Raw genomic sequence first — 12,196 nt, 5'->3', positions numbered from 1 at the left:
TCACCCTCCCATGAGATCCGCAAAGTGTCTCAATCTCTCCTGGCCGCAGCCCAAGAGTTGGGCAAGGCCCCAGCTGACGTTGCCAGAAGGCAGGCAATGTGTTGCGCCTGTGACAAGCTTGTCTGTGGAAGCTCCAGCTCCTCCCTACTCTCCCTGCTTCTACTTCTGCCCCCTATAGTCCATCCTCCCCCCAGCAGCCAGAGGAGGTTCTTGGAAAAGCCAGAGAACCAATTTTGTAAATGGCCCCACGTTTTGAACGGATGCGTCACAAAAGAGACCTGAGTGGCCAACAAGCGTGTGAAAAGGCACTCAACATCATCAGCCATTAGGGAAATATGGATTTAAACCACAATGAAATACCACTACACACCCACTGGAATGACTGTCTTAAAAAGACTGACCATCTCAGGTGTCAGCAGCGAGGTGGAGCGATTGGAAATCTCACACTGCCGGCAGAAATGAAGAATAGAGCCAACACGTTGGGAAAGAGTTGGGTAGTTTCTTAGAAAGGTAAATACTCACCGACGCAGAGATCCAGCAGCTCCACAGAACAGACATCCTGACCAAGAGAAATAAAAGCATGTATTAACATAAAGACCTGCCCATCTTTCTGCCCTCCCCATCTCCCCCTCTTTCCCTCGCTTCCCTTACTCTAGCTACACTGGCCGTCTTGCTGCTTCTTGTTTAAGTCAAGTTCATTCTCACCCCAGGACCTTTATACCTGCCGTTCCCCCTGCCTATGATGCTTTCCCCCAAAGTCCATGTAGAACTGGACCTTTCCCATCCTCCAGATCTCAGCTCAAATGTCACACCCTCATGGAGGCCTCTCCTGACCACCATTGCTCAAGTCGCCTCCCACCACCAGTTTCATTTTCTTCCTATATTTATCATACCTGAAATCCTCTGAATTGTGTGTTCCCATTTATACTGTCCGCTACTTCCTCTAGAATGGAAACTCCATGAGAACAGGAGCCTTTCTGCCTTGTTCACTGTCGTATCCCCAGCACATATAGTAGAGGCTCAGTAAATACTCTTTCAATATTGGACTAAACGGCCACCAGTAACAGGTTGCATTAAGCATGGCTCTTCATCTCTGCAGAGGTCTAGGGGTATCCCAGACATGGCCACCATTTCTTCTTGAATTAATCACTTGGCCGATAAGAATGCTAGTGTCCCCAAGTATCCCCCTGCTCCTTCTTTCAAGAGGTTTTTAGCAGGGCATCTGCCCACCAAACCAAAGACTGTATTTTCTGGCCTCGTTTGCATCTAGAGTGGCCATATAACTTCCTCCTGGCTGATGGGCAGTGTGGGAAGTAAATGAACAATTTAGAAGTCCTAGCCTTGGTGGAGGGATGCACTCTACTCCTCTTCTGGATTTTCTCATTTGCTGGAATTTGAATGTGGGAATCTTGGGACAAACGGATGAGAGCAACATCATAAAAATGAAAGCAAGAAGACAGAAGGAGCCCATCATCTTGGAGGATCCACACCAACCCTGGACTTCTGGTGATGGAGGAAGGTCTACCTTGTTTAAAGACACTCATGGCAGGTGGTCTCCAAAGATGGTCACCAAGAATTTCTTCCTCCCAGTAGGCACATCCCATCTCTCTCATCCAAAGAGACTCCAGTTTCCTTGTCCTTGAATCTAGGCTGACCTTGTGACTTGCTTTGACAAAGAACATGGTAGAAAGTATGCTGAGCCACTTCTGAGCATAGGTCTTAAGAAGACTTGTAGCTTCTGGTTTTACTCTCTTGGAATCCAGCTGCCAAGCTATAAGGAAGTCCAAACTCCCTTCCTGGGGAATAAGACTGCACAAAGAGGCCCTAGAGGATGAGACAGTATGTGGAGAGAAAGGCCACATGGAGGAAAACCAAGGTACCCCAGCCCATAGCAAGTGCCAAGGTCCCAGGCAGGTGAAAGAACTCATCTGGATCTTTCATGCCATGCCAGCCACCAGCCAAATGCAGCCACTTGAGTGACCCCAGGCAACACCAAGTGGAGCAGAAGAATCACCCAGTCAGCTCAAAGAATCATGAGAAATAATAAATCATTGTTGCTTTAAGCCACTATGTTTTTGTCTGTTTAGTCTGTTACAAAGCAATTAACAATGATAGATTAATTTTTTCTAATTTTTAAAACATATTTTATTTATTTATTTGAGAGAGAAAGAGAGAGAGCATGAGTAGGGGAAGGCGGAAGGGCAGAGGAAGAAATAGACTCCCCACTGAGTAGGGAGCCTGATGTGGGGCTCAATCCCAGGACCCTGAGATCACAACCTGAGCCAAAGTCAAGAGTCAGATGCTTAACTGACTGGGCTACCCAGGTGCCCCAAAGCAACAGACAATGGAAGTAGCACTGTTATTTGGGGGGCTTTGTTACAACAGTCAGATCTATATTCTACTGGATCTAGTTTCAGATGCCCAGCCTGAACTAGCTGAAGCTCAAGAATGAATTTGTAAAGATTTGGAGGCTAATGCTACACATGCTCTAAGGAAAAGGTGAGCACCCAACCACCAGAGGAAAGGGGATGATGGAACTTTGGACAGATCCAGACTGACTCTGAGACTCTCGCTTGCTTCTGCTTCTCTCTGGACCAGTCTTGTTCAGCCCTCTCTATTCCGTATGGAGTTGCAGAGTTTCTGTCATCAATAGCTCACTCTTGCTGAGCCCATGATTTAAAAAGAAAAGAGGGTACCTAGGTGGCTCAGTAGGTTAAAGTCATGATCTTGGAGTCCTGGGATCGAGCCCCGTAGATCGCTCCCCACTCAGGGGGGAGTCAGCTTCTCCCTCTCCCTCTGCCCCTTCCCCTCTGCTCCATACTCATGCTCCTTCTCTCTAACAAATAAAAATAAAAAAAAAAAACACTTTTAAAAGGAAGGAATCCTGAGGAAGGGCTATGATTGGCACAGCACGAATTCCCAGTCCACCCCAAACCAATCACCTGTGGCTGGGGTTGACGAGTAAAGTCTGCAAGAAAATGACAGGATCTGGGATCCCTGGGTGGTGCAGCGGTTTAGCGCCTGCCTTTGGCCCAGGGCGCGATCCTGGAGACCCGGGATCGAATCCCACGTCGGGCTCCTGGTGCATGGAGCCTGCTTGTGTCTCTGCCTCTCTCTCTCTCTCTCTCTCTCTCTCTCTCTCTGTGTGTGACTATCATAAATAAATAAAAAATTTTAAAAAAAAATGACAGGATCCAAAAGAACTCTGGTTTGGAGAAGGAGGTAGGAACAGTCCCTAAGCAGTGTGTAGGGGATGTCACTGGCGCACAGACAAATCTGAAATACATCATGCTAAGTGAAAGGTGCCAGACTCAAAAGTCTACATATACAATCTATTTTCATAAGACATTCTGGAAAATGCAGGCCCATAGGGACAGAAATTGAATCAGTGCCTGCCAGGGGCTGGAAATGGAAGCAGTGGTTGACTACAAAGGGAAATGAGGGAAATTAGGGTGGAGGGCACAATAAAATTCTCCATTTTTGTTGTGGTGATGATTACATAACTGTATGCACTTGTCAAAACTCATAAAACAATACACTAAAACGGAGGTATTTTACTCTGTGTAAATTCTACCTGAATAAAAAATTGTTTTAAACAGATGAAAATTGTAAGCACCAAAGAAACTGGTAAAGAAGTGTCATGATGTCTTTATTTCCTACCAGTTGCAATGTTGACAACTAAACAGATGTTTCCCACTTTGACTTGTGGGAAATAGCTAGCAAATGCTGACTTGCAAGGTAAGTGAAGCAGGATCAGCAAATATTGTTTTCTCCCCTTCTATTAAAATAGAATTTGTAATTGGGCATCTGGTCTCCCAGCCAAGACTATGTTTCTCAGCCTCTTTGGGGCCAGGTGAGGCCTTCCTTCTGGCCAACGGAATGTGGGAAGAAACAACTTCCAGGTTGTGTCCCTAGAGGCAAAGATGTTTCCTCTCTTTCTCTGTTCTTCCTCTTGGCAGGGATGCGGCCCCAACACTGGGGGTGAACAGACATCCTAGACCACAACAGCTGACTTTTCATTTGTGAAATGAAAGCCTTTAAAATATAATTAAAGCAATGCAACATAGATTTATCAATTGTGGTTCATCCATATCATAAATGCGTCATTGTAAATGAATTAAAATTCTTCAAGCTGATTTGAAGGGATTTTAACTGAGAAAAGTAAGATAGAAAGAAAAGAACATAGTATGATGCCAAGCAGTGACCAAAAGAGTCCCTTGTAAATATGTGTATATATGTTTGCATATTTTTTTTAAAAATTTTATTTATTTATTCATGAGAGACACACAGAGAGAAGCAGAGGGAGAAGAAGGCTCCCCACAGGTAGCCTGATGTAGGACCCAATCCCAGGACCCTGGAATCATGACCTGAGCCAAAGGCAGATGCTCAACCATTGAGCCACCCAGGTGCCCCTATGTTTGCATATTGAGAGGCATTGGAGAAAGCTATGAAAGGAGACATCTCAGGCTGCCACCATTGGTAATGTTTGGTGACCTGGGTCAGGATAGGAGATCGGGGAAGGTAAGAGCAAAACAGGATTGCGAGTGAAGGAAATATATGTTAACAAGAATGTGTATAGCAAGATGATATTTATATCAAATTATATGTGTAAAATTGTGTATATCTGCACAGCAAAAACTGAATGACATTCAAGAGAATAGTATCTCTGGTTGGTGAGATTTAGGTACTTATATTTTCCTTATTTTTAAAATTTGTGTTTTTACAAGGAGTATTTTTAACTTCTATTATCATTTAAAAAATTAAAATATTTATTTTCAGAAAACACAACAGATACATAAAGGCAAATTTGTGTGTGTGTTGGGACATCTGCTGCCAACCATTGTGTTCTAATAATTCAGAAGGCATCCTCCACTGAAGAACAAATGAAAATGCAGGGTGAAATATATAGGAAAAGTTACTATAAGTAGCAAAGCACTAGTAAGAGATTAAGGAAATACCACCCAAAATCCAAAATAAAATAAGAGGGGAACCCAGAACTCAAATGCCTCCCCCCGCCCTTTTTTTTAAGATTTTATTTATTTGTTTGACAGAGAGTGCATGAGAGAGCGCACAAGCAGGGGAGGTGGCAGGCAGAGGGAGAGGGAGAAGCAGACTCCCCACTGAGCAGGGAGCACAATGTGGCGCTCAATACCAGGACCCCGGGATCATGACCTGAGCTGAAAGCAGGCGCTTTACCAATTGAGCCACCCAGGTGCTGCACCTTCACTTTGTTCTAAAAGCATTTTCCAATCCAGAAGACGGTTTGGGATTAGAGAGGCAAAAGTAAAGGCCCAGATCCACCCCGCCGGAGAGTCTGAACATCAGCTCTTTGTTTTAAACTGAGACCTGAAGGCCACCACACTCAAGGTAAGAGTGAGCTCGAAGTCACCTAGCCTTCATGTGAACTAACAGCTTATCCTTGTACCCTCTAAGTCAGATAAACCTAGGTCTTGTCCTGGATTAACATCCCCTCTGGATTACAACCATATTAGGTCTTCGGGTTCTTCCTACAAATCTAAGATATCATGAACAAGAACTAGCAGAATGAAAAAAAAAAAAAAAAGAACTAGCAGAATGAACAGAAATGACAACATACATGCAAACACTTCCGATTTCTGACTATATCACATATGCTAGTTTGTGTCCTGCCCATTTTTGCAAATAATGTATATGAACCTGGAACAAGCAGCTATATTCCCTTCGACTGTTCATCTATGACCTGACTTTACTGTTATACATCTGCTCTTGTCCTAGAAAGTAACCAAGGAGATGACCCTCATGCTACAGAGGGCAAACTAAGTTAGACACCAAAGCTAAGATTTCATTTCTTAGTTCACCTATGCTAGGAAAGAGCTGTGGGGCCTAACTTCATCCAAGCCAGCATTTCCCACACTCCTCAAGGACAGTTCTTTATATTTGGATTTCTTCTTCCCAGTGCCTGGAATGTGGATGTGGTGGGAATCATCTTGGACCACACAGGACAGGGCACTCCCCATGGGATGGCAAAGCCATAGGTTAAAGCGCCCTGGATCTCTGACACCATGAAGCCCTGGACTATTTATACTTGCTTTATTGGTGAGAGAAAAATAAAATTTTACTTTGTTTAAGCCACTGTTATATTGAGTTCTGTTACAGGGTTCACATCCTATTAACCTATGTCCTATCTAAGTGCTCATTATACATGAGCAATTTCTCATGTTTCTAAAATCCCCTGAGAAATATCAGTCTCGAGGCACCTGGGTGGCTCAGTGGTTGAGTATCTGCCTTTGGCTCAGGTCGTGATCTCAGGGTCCTGGGATCGAGTCCCACCTCAGGCTCCCTGTGGGGAGGCTGCTTCTCCCTCTGCCTATGTCTCTGCCTCTGTGTGTGTCTCTCATGAATAAATAAATAAAATCTTGAAAAAAATACATTAAAAAAGAAATATCAGTCTTATTGGATTTGTAATATTATATCCTCTGAAGTTCTTGAATTTTTATTCACTTATTGCACATAATCTTTTATTCAACACATATTTTTCCAGGCTCCTGGGTGGGTGATAGATATATAATGATGAACAAATTTGCCCTCATAGAGCTCACATCCTAGTAGACAGGGAATAAACAAGAAAAATAAATAAACTTTTCTATTTTCAGATACCATGTTCCAAAACGTGTGGCAGAGACTGGCTAATTTATCACTAAAATGGCTTCCCTTTGCTCCTTTGCACACCCTGTCAGTTATGTGAGCCAACAGCACATGAGCAAATGTGTTTCGCTGGATTTCCAGGTGTGACCTTGTGGCCCTCACTTCTTTCAACATCTACTGATAGAGAAGACTGGTGGCAGGGGCAAGCCAACTAAAGAACCTCAGAGCCACCAGATGGAAGGAGCCTGAGTCCCCAGGTGACTCAGGGGCATCCAGCCTACTAACTACACTATAGTATTACAGTGAGCCACTGAAATTTGGGGGTTTTTTGGTTAACATTAGCTAGTACTTTAGCTTATTTAATACATTCCATGAAGCAAAGACTCTGGAAGACTACAAAACTGGCTCCACTTTTTCACCCCTCTCTGTCTCCCTGCCTTTTGCCATCTGACTTCCCAGCAACTTCCTTCAAAGGGTGGAGTCTATTTCCCTCGCCCTTGAATCTGAGCAGGTGTTGGGAACAGATGTGGTCAACAGAATGCTGAAGAAGGAAATGGCATGACAGTTGACAGCAATAGCTAACTGATATAGGCTCCCTGACCAAATAAATTCAGGGGAAAAATGCCCAGGAGGTCCCGTAGAGTTATCATGGACTTTGCATGCTGATAAAAATCCCTGCAACAAAGCAGCTCATCTAACTTCATCCGAGCCAGCATTCCCACATTCCTCTTCCAAGGAGCCCTTTTATCTTCAAATGACATCCCGTGGATCTTTGTCAAATGTTAGTAGGACATGGGATTATTTCCAATTCGTTTCTGGTTTTTTGTGTGTTTGTTATTATTAGAAAATGGTGCCATGAAAATCTTTTTAGTGAAATCTTTTCCTACTTGCTGGATTCTTTCCAAAGGCTAAATTCCTAGAAGTGTAAATGGTGAATTAACAGATACACACATTTTTAGGTTCTGGACTCAGGCTGCCCAATCCTTCTCCAGAGGATCACCAGTGTATCTGCAGGACCTACAACAGAGCCTGGCACATGGCAGTGAATATCTCAGTGAATATCTGGTGAAAGAATAAATGAGTGAATGAAAGAATGAGCGAATAAATGAATGCATACAATATGTCAGCCCTAATCTGGGCAGTGAGTTTATGTTGGAATAACATTCTGCCCCTTTCCTCTGTGAGGCCCACAGATAAATAGAAAACTCAGCCTATAGTAGGTAGCTATTGCTGCTTAACAAAACCCTGAAACTAGTGGCTTAGAACAGCAACCATGAAAAAAAAAAAAAAAGAACAGCAACCATGTTATTATTTGCTCACTGAACCGTGTTTCAAGAATTCGAATAGGACACAGCCGAGATCCATGCTCCAGAGATGTGAAGCATATTTCTGTGCCACATGATGTCAGCTAAGGCTAGAACATTCAAGAGGGCTTCTTTACTTACATTTCTGGAGTTTCAAGAAAAGTTCAAATGGCTGAGGGATAGCTAGGACAGGGGTCACAGATTGGGGCCCTAGATGGCACAGGTCAGTTAAGAGTGCAACTTCTGGTTTCAGCTTGGGTCATGATCTCAGGGTTGTGGGATTGAGCCCCATGTTGGGCTCCATTCTCAGTGCGGAGTCTGCTTGGGACTTTTTCTCCCTCTCTCTCTAAAATAAATAGATAAGGGATGCCTGGGTGGCTCAGCAGTTTAGTGTCTGCCTTTGGCTCAGGGCATGATCCCAGAGTCCCGGGATCGAGCCCCACATCGGGCTCCCTGCATGGGGCCTGCTTTTCCCTTTGCCTGTGTCTCTGCCTCTCTCTCTCTCTCTGTCTCTCATGAATAAATAAAAAAAATCTTTAAAAAATAAATAAAATAAAATAAAATAAAATAAATAGATAAAATCTTTCAAAAAATATTCTCATCTGCTGCCTTCCTCAGCTCTCCACGTGGCTTTTCCACATAATCTCTCTATGTGACTTTTCCATGTGGTCTTCCCAGCAGGGAGCTCAGCGGTTCTAAATGCACAAAAGCAAAAGCTGCCAGGCTTAAGGCTTAGACCAGAACTGTCAGGGGGTGACTTCTTTTGGTTAAAACAAGTCACATGTCCAAGGCAGATTCAAAGGGAGAGGACTACATAAGAGTGAATAGCAAGGTATAGTTCTTTAGGAATCAGAATAACTGACTTCCACAATCCCTTAAATTGTTCATTATAGACCTTTCACAAGGGCCAGGCAGGAAGCAGATGCAATGGTGAGTCTCACAGACGCAGTCTCCTAAAATGCAGTGGATAGATGGCCTCTGGCCATTCCTGGGGCCCTAAGGCAGATGTCTCTCCTAACCTGAGAGGGTAAGTGCTCAGGGAGGCTTCAAATAAAGGTAACTATGTCTTAAAAATGAGTAGGACACAGTCAATGGAAGAGCGTGTACAAAGGTACATAGGTAAGAAACTAGTTGGTGATGAGGCTGGAGTCAAATCAGGGTCCCTAAAATGGGAAATGATGGGGGCCCTGAATGCCTCAGTAAGAAATCTGGCATTCGTCTTGAAGAATAGTCTCAACAAGCAACTAGGAATCTGAATTATCTGAATCCAGATATTCTGAGGTGTTGGACACCTCAATCAATATCTGGGGGATACCCACCTTGGAGCCATTCTGTACATCGAGAGTCTGGGCTGCAAATAGGGCTGGGAGTCACAGTTATGCAGATGACCATCACAGCCACCAGAATGTAATGGAGAAGTTCACCGCAAGAGAACGTCTAGAGTCAAGGAAAAGAATAAATGTGTATTAGCACCTCAAAGAACATTTTTTTTGTGGCAAGATGTGGCCACTGATTCCTCACAATAAGGAGCAGAATCTATTTAGGTTCATCTTAAACCTGAGCATCTTTGTGACTGCTCCAACCAAGAGACAGCAGCAAAAGCAATGCTATGGGACTTCACATGAGTCAGAAAATGCCAGGCAGCTTCTGCCCGGAACTTTTGGGACACACACTCTGGGAGAAACCAGCCACCAAGTCAGATCACCATGCTGGAGTGACCACGTGTATTTGCTCTGGTCAACAGCCCGCTGACCTCTCATCTGACAGTCAGCAACACTGCCAGCTATGTGAGTGAGCCACCTTGGCCACCCAGGCCAGTGGAGTTTTCAAATAACTCTAGCTCCACTCAACATCTGACTTCAACCATCTGATGGACACCAAGTGAGAACAGCTCCACTGAGCCCTTCTTGAATAACTGATCCATATAAAGTCAGAGGGGAAAAAAAATGGTTGATTTGAGCTGCTTGATTTTTGGATAATTTGTTACGCAGCAGAAGATAACGGAAACAGTGGGGTTGCAAATTCTACCCTAATGCTAATCCTACAGCAGCCAGACATGTGATGTAAGTCAGTGACCGGGGCCTGGTATGGGACAGCAGGGCATGGTGGGGACCTCGATTTACCAGGGAATCCATGCTGTGCTGCTCTAGTCTGTATTTGCCCCCAGATCTGTTTGTCATCCTCCCCTTTCTGCCTGCATCCCCACCACAGTTCCCAGTCTCCCCCTTTACCTGGATTTACCTGGGGTTCAGTAGGAAGCAGTGGCAGGAGCCTGGAGAATGGGAGCAAGAGGCCATGGCATTCCGTCCCTCTCCCTGTGGTTGTGCCTCCCCACAGCTCCAGCCAGTTAGACAATCCCACTGGGTCGCCAGCTTCTTTCAGGTGATTTTGTCTCTGGGCTCTGCTGGTGCCACCTCCCCGCTTTGTTCCTCCAGCCTGGAGTGACAGTGGCTTCCCCCTGCTAAGGCCTGACTGCTTCACCGGCTCCTGCATGGCTCCCCAGCTCCTCTATCTGGTGCATAACCACCTCCACCAGTTAACATCCCTCTGTTCTAATAGCTGTATCTTCAACAGCCCCTGGCAGGTATAGCAGCTCCAGCCTCCTGGGCCCAAGCAGAAAAGTGGGCTCCATGTTGTCAGATACCCCAACATGGTAGAAGCCAGGACTCAAGAGTGCTGTGGATGCCAATGGTCCTCTTGCTTCAGAGTAGATAGAAGCCGCAAGAGAGACTGAAGAGGAATAGTTACTTATAGTAGAGGAGACAGATAAACACAAACAGTGCATGGAATGTGCCATGCAGAAGGAAAGGTGGGTGATATTGTGTGAACATGGTTGTGGGGGAGTCAGGCTTTAGTGGGGGTGACACAATGGCACCACTGAGACGAGGCATCTGAGCTGAGAGACGTCCAGGACGAGAGAGCCAGACCCATGTTCCCAGAAGAGGGAATGGCCATCACAAAGTCCCGCTGGAGCCAGGAAAGAGCTGGGAGCGTGTGAGGAGCAGCGGGAAGGGCTGCCTGGGGCGGAAGGAGTGAAAGGGAAATTGGAGGACGATGTGGGGTGGAGGAGCCTGGGTTTCACTGGAAGTGCAATGAGAAGCCATTGGAAGCTTTTAACGAAGCAGGGAAGTAATATGACCTGATTTATGTTTTTGAAAGACACCCCTCCTCTAAAGGTGTAGTATAAGACTTTAAGAAGGGCACAAGGGATCCCTGGGTGGCGCAGCGGTTTGGCGCCTGCCTTTGGCCCAGGGCGCGATCCTGGAGACCCGGGATCGAATCCCATGTCGGGCTCCCGGTGCATGGAGCCTGCTTCTCTCTCTGCCTGTGTCTCTGCCCCTCTCTCTCTCTGTGACTATCATGAATAAATAAATAAAATCTTTAAAAAAAAAAAAAAAAAAAGAAGGGCACAAGATTAGAGGCGGGGAAACCAGTTGTAAGCAATTGTGGCAATCCAGGTGGTGCTGAATGGGGCTGGGACCAGGGTGTTAGCAGTGGAGCAGTGGGAAGCCGATGGGTTTGGAAGAGTACTGTGTCACAGGAACCAGAAAGGGAGTTTTCAGACAGGAGTGGCCTGGACGACTTGTTAAAATGCAGACTGCTGGGTCCTATCCCCAAAGGTTCCAGTTCAGTGGGTCTAGGGCAACAGAGAATTTGCATTTCTAACAAGTTGTCATATGATGCTGCTGTTGTTGCTGCTGCTGCGGACCCAGAGATCACACTATGAAAACCACTAGGTCTAAAACAATGCTAATAGAAATATAATGTAAGCCACTTGTGTCACTTATAAATTTCTAGGGGCACTTGGCTGGCTCAGTGGGAAGAGCACACGACTCTTGATTGAGGGGTCATGAGTTCGAGCCCCACATTGGGTGTAGAGATTACTTAAATAAATTTAAAACTAAACTAAAATTTTCTAGTAGTCATAGTTAAAAAGAAAAAAAGGTGGGGATCCCTCGGTGGCTCAGCGGTTTGGCGTCTGCCTTCGGTCCAGGGCGTGATCCTGGAGTCGCGGGATCGAGTCCCACATCGGGTTCCTTGCATGGAGCCTGCTTCTCCCTCTGCCTGTGTCTCCGCCTCTCTCTCTGAGTGTCTATCATGAATAAATAAATAAATCTTAAAAAAAAAAGGTGAAAGTATTTTAATAAAATATTTGTCATATATTGTGCTATTAATATATCCCAAATGCTATCATTTCAACAAGTTACCAATGTTTTTAAATTTTTTTAAAAGATTTATCTATCTGAGAGAGAGAGGACAAACAGGAG

Source organism: Canis aureus, chromosome 1 (genome assembly GCF_053574225.1).
Source record: "Canis aureus isolate CA01 chromosome 1, VMU_Caureus_v.1.0, whole genome shotgun sequence".
Taxonomy (NCBI): Eukaryota; Metazoa; Chordata; class Mammalia; order Carnivora; family Canidae; genus Canis; species Canis aureus.
Note: the sequence above shows the minus strand (reverse complement) of the source record.